At 31.9% G+C, this 7,587-nt stretch overlaps 1 pseudogene; it reads right to left on the reverse strand.

Moving 5' to 3' along the window:
- Positions 1–3,735: 3,735 nt before the first annotated feature.
- Positions 3,736–6,890, reverse strand: LOC113374291 (annotated as a pseudogene).
- Positions 6,891–7,587: the final 697 nt, after the last annotated feature.

Genomic DNA, 7,587 nt, shown 5'->3' on the forward strand with positions numbered 1-7,587 from the left:
TTATTAATAAAGAGGGAAAAAATTGATATATCTCGAAATATCTGCTCAAGCTCTAATTATTGCATTATACTGACCATTAAGGGACACACATTATTGACATATGTTGCATGGAAGAATACTCTATAACTTGTTAATATTGTCGATGAAGATATAACGAAAGCATGGAAAAAATAATATCACTAATTGATAACATTTTGGCCAAACACTTTGGTTTTGGCGACCGAGTTTATGAGCGACAAAGTTAATATAAATTTCAGTATTGGGCGTCTGAAGACATGCTTTGATTTTGTATTTTGTTTTAGTGACAAAATGTTCACAATATAATTTAGTGAAAAGAATTTCTAGTATTTTTTTTATGATAAAATGATTATTATAATTATATTATTTATTATAAATTATTTATAGATAAGATGTTCGAGCTATCGAGTGCTCTGTTTCGAATAGTCAATAGGTGTATGATTGAGCAAGGACCAAAACTTCAAGTCCTTCGATATACCAAAGAAGCTCTGTTCGATTCTATTAATCTAATAGCATACATAAAAGCTTTCCTACCAAACAAAAACAGATAAAACTCAAGCGTTTGCAAATTTCGCTAATTACATAAATGGGAAATCGATATTGCGCCTCTCTCATCGCTCCACGAATTCAAAATTACCCAATTATTATCTCAATTTAATCGAATTACCGATCTTCTGTTCCTTCTACTTATCTAAATTGCTTGGTTTTCAACTTTCTTTACAACTTGATTACGACGCTTTTCTGTCCATGTTGTTGTACTCATCACATTATTTGCTAAATAAATAATTGTGATCATGTTTAATGCATTCGGTTTAAATTATTTGATAGAAATTTGATACATTTTTCATGTACTAACAATCAGGCAAAAGTTATTCTATTGTTCTTGAAATCAATAATTATTATTAAATCATTATTATTTAAAAATTGCAGTTTTCTTTATAATGAATTTTTTCGATTAGTACCTATGGGGTATAAAAAACACATGACAAATTTTAGCAAAATAGTCAGAAAACAGATTTTTTCAAAATTCTTTTTGTTCTTAAAAATAATTATTGTTATTAATTTATTAATATTTGATATTTGTAGTTTGCTTTATTATAAATTTTTCTGATAAGTACCCCGCTTATGGGGTAAAAAAAATAGATGACAAATTTTATCAAAATAGTAAGAAAACAAATTTCAGTAATTAGAAATTAACTGGGAATTTTACTGAAATACTGTAGTTGTTTGTTTGAAAAGTGTTATGTATTAATATGTAATTTATTTGGTGTAGACAGTATAATTACTTAAAGTCAAATTGGAACTTTGTGCTCCCTCCTACTTTCCATTTTTAAAAATTTTCCATTTTTATCTTATCTTATAGTGTCATCATATAAATGGCGTTTTGAAGGATATAATACCTATATTTTTATTGTAATTTAATCAGTTTATTGATAATTGAGATAATAATTGAAATTAAAAAAATATATTTATATAATAATTGACTCATAAATAATACATGCTTTTTATTTTTCAATCGTCATTTTAGTTTAAACCGAATGTTGGATTTAGATCTTTGTTTTCTTTTCATTCATAAAAGTACTTAAATTATAATTTTATTCTGGATTGTATTCAGCTTTTCCAATGTTGTCAACACTAAAATTTTAGTTATAGATATCTGTGCACAATATAATCTGTTGCTTCCTAAAATTTTGAATCTATTTTTGTTTCTGGATCTGCCCAGAAGTAGTACATTATACCTGTGAAATGATAAATATTCAATTATAATGGGTAGTACTGCCCTAGGGCAGGTCCAGGCACTGAGTTAAATTCCAAAACTCCTCAATCCAATTTGATTCAAGGAAAAATAGTGTGACATATTTTTGATGTATATTTTTAAGTAATATTTGATATCACTACCGCTTGATATCATGTCATCCAGAGCAGAGGTTTAAACACAAGTTAAAAAACATTCAAAAATCCAAAAGTAAAATACGTTTTTTTTTAATTTAATTTTTTTAATTTTTTGAACATGCAGTTTTTAAATAATGTTTTATTTTTGCGGTGATTGCTAATTTATATTTATACAATATTTATTTATTATGGCTCGAAATACAAACATGCTTTGTGAATAGCTTTAATTAAAGGATGTTTCTACAAATAAAAATCATACATTTTTGCATAAAAGTTTTAATTTACTTAAATAGAAAGAACCACAACTAAAAAATAATGAAGTCGCCGCTCGGCTTCGACATGGACATAACCGCAGACGATTAATATCCGTTGTGATAGGATGTGTTGCATTTGTAAAAGCTCGCGGCTTCAAAAAATTTCAACTGTTCGAGGCCGTAACTGATATGTTTTCAGGCTATAAATAGGTTATATCTTTTAAAAATAATACAAAGCACGCAATAAAACAATAAAAGCGGTAAAACTAACGGAATACCTTTGGCCTTCACAAAACAAAAAACAATCTGTTAGTTGTTTATTATTTATTTAAATTATTTATACATTTTATTGCTGCTTGTGTGTCCCATCACCTGATCTATATTACCTAAATTTAAGTTTTTATTTAATAGTTAAAGAATCCATCAATACAATAATTATGTTTTTATAACTAAATAGTTTACAAGCATAGACATAATACTTATTAAGTTATGACTTAAAGGAATTCCTTGCGTTATTTGATTAGGCTTTTACACATACTTACTGAAGCAAAGTTTAGTATAATAAAAATAGATTTCGATAGTAATAAATTCAACATATCATTTTATTATGATATGATGAAAATGATACCCTGATATATTTCACTCGTTTTCTGTATTATAAAGAAAGCAAGTGATCTATACTCATGATTTCCAATTCAGAGAGTATTTTTACGTAAATTAATTTAGTAAAGCGTATACCAAATATTTAAGTAAAAAATTATCATACGTTTAGTAAAAATATTGTTATCACAGCTTATCTAATTACTAAATTTATGGGACAAATTATTATTATCCACATAAGGCATTTAAAATTTCTTTAAACTTATTCCAAATAATTTTTACAAAATTTAAATTGGCACGTTAGTAATTCTACTTATTTTAATTGAATATTTTTATTTTTATAGTTAACAATTGGCATTCGATATAAGATTTTTTTCAATGCATTGTACAACTGATATATTTTCTAAAAATTGCGTTTTTTATAGTTTTACAATGTATTGAATCGTAAATTTTTGAGGCAAGTTAAATATGTCCTATTTATATATCTATTTTTATATATTCTTAAAAATGTATTTAGCTTTATAATGAGAATACAGAAAGGTATTAAATGCTTTTTACCATTAATTTGTGACTTCTGGCAGTACGTAGCATTCAGTATTCACAATATAAAATAAGACTTGTTGCTATGTTTGACATAGCTGTATATTGCTTAGAGTTTAACCCTTTTGAAAATGTATTTCTTATAGTAAAGTCACAGTCAATTTTGATAGCTAAATCCAATTAATTTATTGCTAACTAATTTTTTTAATATGTATGGTGATAATTATTAGAAAATTGAATAGATTACTTTAATAAATGTTTTACCATACACATGAAATATTTATTGAATTTTATTTAAAACTCGCTTCACTATCAGCATCTCCATACCAGCCACTTCTATATTGCGTAGAACTCTCCGCGACGAATTGATTGAGTGATCATTTTACCACCTCCGGGAAGTTTTGTTCCTTGGTCTCGGCTCCACTCTCACGCCAAGCGCTGCTGGTAGCTTCTGTCCTGGAGCTGAGCTTTTTGCTGGTTTGAATGTACTCATAATTCCGTAAGATGGGCCTGCGGACATTAGTTTGTCGCTGCGTCCGCTCTTTGGTGTAGCTATGGGAGATGACTGTTCGCTACCTGAGTCATCAGCATGATGGTAAACCCCAGGAGCTATCCATCTCTCTGTAAATTCACTTGCGGAGCGAACCAGACTTGGTTGACTCAGAGACCGCGCTAAGCTACTACGTTGTTCGGACCTGAAATCGTTATCTGGATCTGATTCTGGATCGTAGTACCTGCTAGCACCTGGCTGGTAATGGTAGCTAGATGATTCAGACATTGAATCATAACGATCAGGACGTGCAAAATCTACAGTCATTTCAGACATTGATCTCATATCAATGTTATCGCTTCGGTAACTAGAACGTGAAGTCCTTCTTGATCGAGGCGGTAAATGCAAAGCCGGATCTTGTCCTAGTGTTCTGACTGAACTTGCTCCATCGCTGTCGTACTCGTATAAAGTTGGCAAACTACTTCTGCGACTTCTGTTATCCCAATCACTCTTCTTTCTATATCTTCCGCCAGGTTTGTTCTGTGGAGGCGCTAAAATTCTTATGATAACGTCCCACTTGTGTGGTTCAAACATATTTTCATATCGTACATCATGACGAATGCGTTCGAAATCTTCTCTCACTTCAGCTTTAGTCAACATTGTACGTAGAGTACTTTCTGTAGTGATAATGTGCCTCCATTTCACCTTATCTTCTATTGTAAGAGACTCTGTAGTTTGTTCAAAGTCGTTAATATCTATTTCCATAGGTTTCAGAACTCGTATTAGAACGTTCCAATTAGGAACGCTTGGATCCTCTGGTGGTATGTCGACAATTGAAGTATATCTTGGCTGAGAAGGAGCAATGAGTATGCCTTGCTGTGGTGGCGCTCCGTGCTGATCAATGCTTCCAACTAATGTGGACTGTACAATTTTTCGCGCTGTCAGAAATTGGAGGTGGTAAGATAATTCCGCACGTTCCAATTTCGGTGTCAAAGTCATGTTTGAGGCAGAGGATATATCTGAGAAATTCTCCCAGTCGGGTGTATCAGTCATTTCACTTCCCGGATAGTTCCGGATGGTAACATCCCATTTAGTATCGACTATCTTAGGCTTAGTTGTGTACTCCGTCACTACACGTTTGTATCTTTCAACGTCCTCAATAGTACGTTTCTCCTTTATGGTTCTCAAATATACATCATCCACAGTGTGTGTGGAAATTTCAGGTTTTCTTGTAATTGCGATTGGCGGTTCATGTATTTCAGGTTCAATATCTAGTGTAGTACTGAATCGTTCCGTGGGTGGAGGTCTTTCTTTGACAAATAGTCTACTGTGAGAGTCATCTACCATTTCCGTAACTGAGTGCGTATCAGTCATTTCTGTATTAAGAGAAGCAATAGATCTTGCTGATGATATCGGAGGTGCATCGACATATTCTTCAGGCCATGGTGCACGTTCTTGTTGCTCTTGTTGCTTTCTTAATATCCTTGAGTACACGGTGGTGTTTGGGCATGCCTGGCGGTTGATGTATATCTGGTGTGTAAGTAAATGTTTCGATCTTGGGGGCGATTCAACTGGTCGTTCTTCGCGATGTTCTATGATAGTGTCTAGATTTGTACGACCATTAGTTGTAGTGCTACAGATTCAGTGTCGCTTGTCAATGTTGGTGACGGCGGCGGTGGCGGAGCACGTTTAACTCGGACTTGAACGTCAAATTGGGTGCTTCCATTTTCACGGCAAGAGGTAAACGAGGTACAACAGCTTGGTAGCTGTAGCATTTGCGGCTTGCAATTCTTGCGTATGACCGTAGCCTGAAATAGTTATTAAATTTAAACATGCTAATTTCAAAGTTTTGTGATGTTATTGACAAACATAAAAATTAGTAAATTTGACTAATGATGATAGCTGATAATGATCAATAAGCTTAAGTTTGTATTTTGGTAGTTTATAGAGTTAGATACAAATATTAACAGTTTTGGTACAAAATAACGAAAAAAACACCAACAATTGGTAGTTATATTTGCATTATTTAAGAAGAATCGTGCGGGTATGTGCGGAATGCTTTATGCAGAAATTTTCTTGCATGTTAACAATTTCATGCATTTCAGTGACATCAAGCATTGAAACTCATGTTTGAATTAAATTATTTTGGATATTCGGAATTTTTACCCACGTATTCTGATGTACTGTAGGTTTGTCGCATCGTAAAGACCTTTGAAATTTGGTTTGAAATAACTTTGAAAAGAAATAAGTTATAACCACAATGGACAAAATAAGTCTTAAAATGTATGCGATACAATCTAGTAAATGAAAACCCCGTACCTTCGCTGTAGAAGCTGCTTGAGTCCTGTTGTACGTAGCTCTATTTTCATAACTACTGCTGAACTAACTGGTAGAGATCGCGTTTCGGCATCTTCGACTTCGACTTCGGAGTGGGATTCGCTCGGATAATCACTTGGAATGGTGTCACTGATGAGGGGACCTTCGCTTCCTGAACTGCTTGCTGCAGCCTGAACTGGAGCATGAGCTCGAGGTATCTTGAGTCCTTCGAACATAGATATGTTACCTGAAATGGAAACAATCCTTTTAAAACTTACTCTGTAGGACTAATTTCACTGCTTGCTCAACGTAAGATATGATAATTGGCTAAAACCATTATCTGATATTGCAGTTCAAAACTAAGCTTTACATCCGCATTTCTTCAAGCTCTAATAAGTTAAAAAAAACATAGTTTACTCTAAGTATATCTACAGTAATGTTTGAATTTGCATTTGGGGAGCGTCAATCAAGACAATACTTCAAAATTAGTAGTGAAAGGTGATCATATTTGGAGTTGTCTTTTGCCTACCATATTTGTCTCATATAAAGTGTCATTTATTATCTTACCCAATGAACTGCCAGATAGTTTTGTAATTTCACTTCCACTGCCAATTGATAATGGTTGCCTTGGTATAACGATGGGTCTTCTTCTCAAGCAATAAAAGATATAGCCAATCCAAGAAGTAACAGCGACAAGAACATAATAGCACATATTATCAGAGAATTTGGAAACCTTTAGTGGAGGTTCTAAAGCGGCAGCGGGCGGAACAATATTCTGACTGAAAAATTATGAAATTAATCCATTAATATACAGAATCAAAAATCATTATGTATTAAAATTGCTACATTGACATGTAACTCTTTAACCGCCCTTTAAAAAATTATAATAAATCGACTATATATTGATACTATAAACTATATATTGATTTTATATTCACTTCTGCTTAACTTGCAAGATTTGTTAAATTTTAAAGGTCTATAAATTGTTTTTGAATTGTATAATTTGACCATTACTATTTATCAATATTAAGCACTATTTATTGTTTAATTTATATTATTTCTATTATTATATAATAATTTGACAAAAATCTAAGTTATTTAATGCAACTTAATATGGAATATTTTTGTTCACATTTTTAAAAAATGATCCGAAACCAAATTCTAAAACCGTTCAACTGATAGCAAATGTTAAAAATCGTATTGGATGATTTTTGGTAAAGATTGGGTAGGCCGTTTCGTCGCAATTAATGATTGAAAACTTGTTTGTTAAATTTCATAAAACTTTGTATGATGATTGACTCTCTAATATGAGTATGGAAATATTAGAGGCATACGAAAATTAGTTTGATTATAGAAATTTATTGATTGATTCGAATTGTAAATAACACACGTAAAGATCATGCAACTTTCCTAATGCAAAATACTACCAAGTTAATTTTGGTTTATTTCTAAACTATACTATCAAAATATAGTTAT

The sequence above is a fragment of the Ctenocephalides felis genome, unplaced genomic scaffold (assembly GCF_003426905.1).
Source record: "Ctenocephalides felis isolate EL2017-DRISC unplaced genomic scaffold, ASM342690v1 CF-g0.4_SCAFFOLD_01671, whole genome shotgun sequence".
NCBI lineage: Eukaryota > Metazoa > Arthropoda > Insecta > Siphonaptera > Pulicidae > Ctenocephalides > Ctenocephalides felis.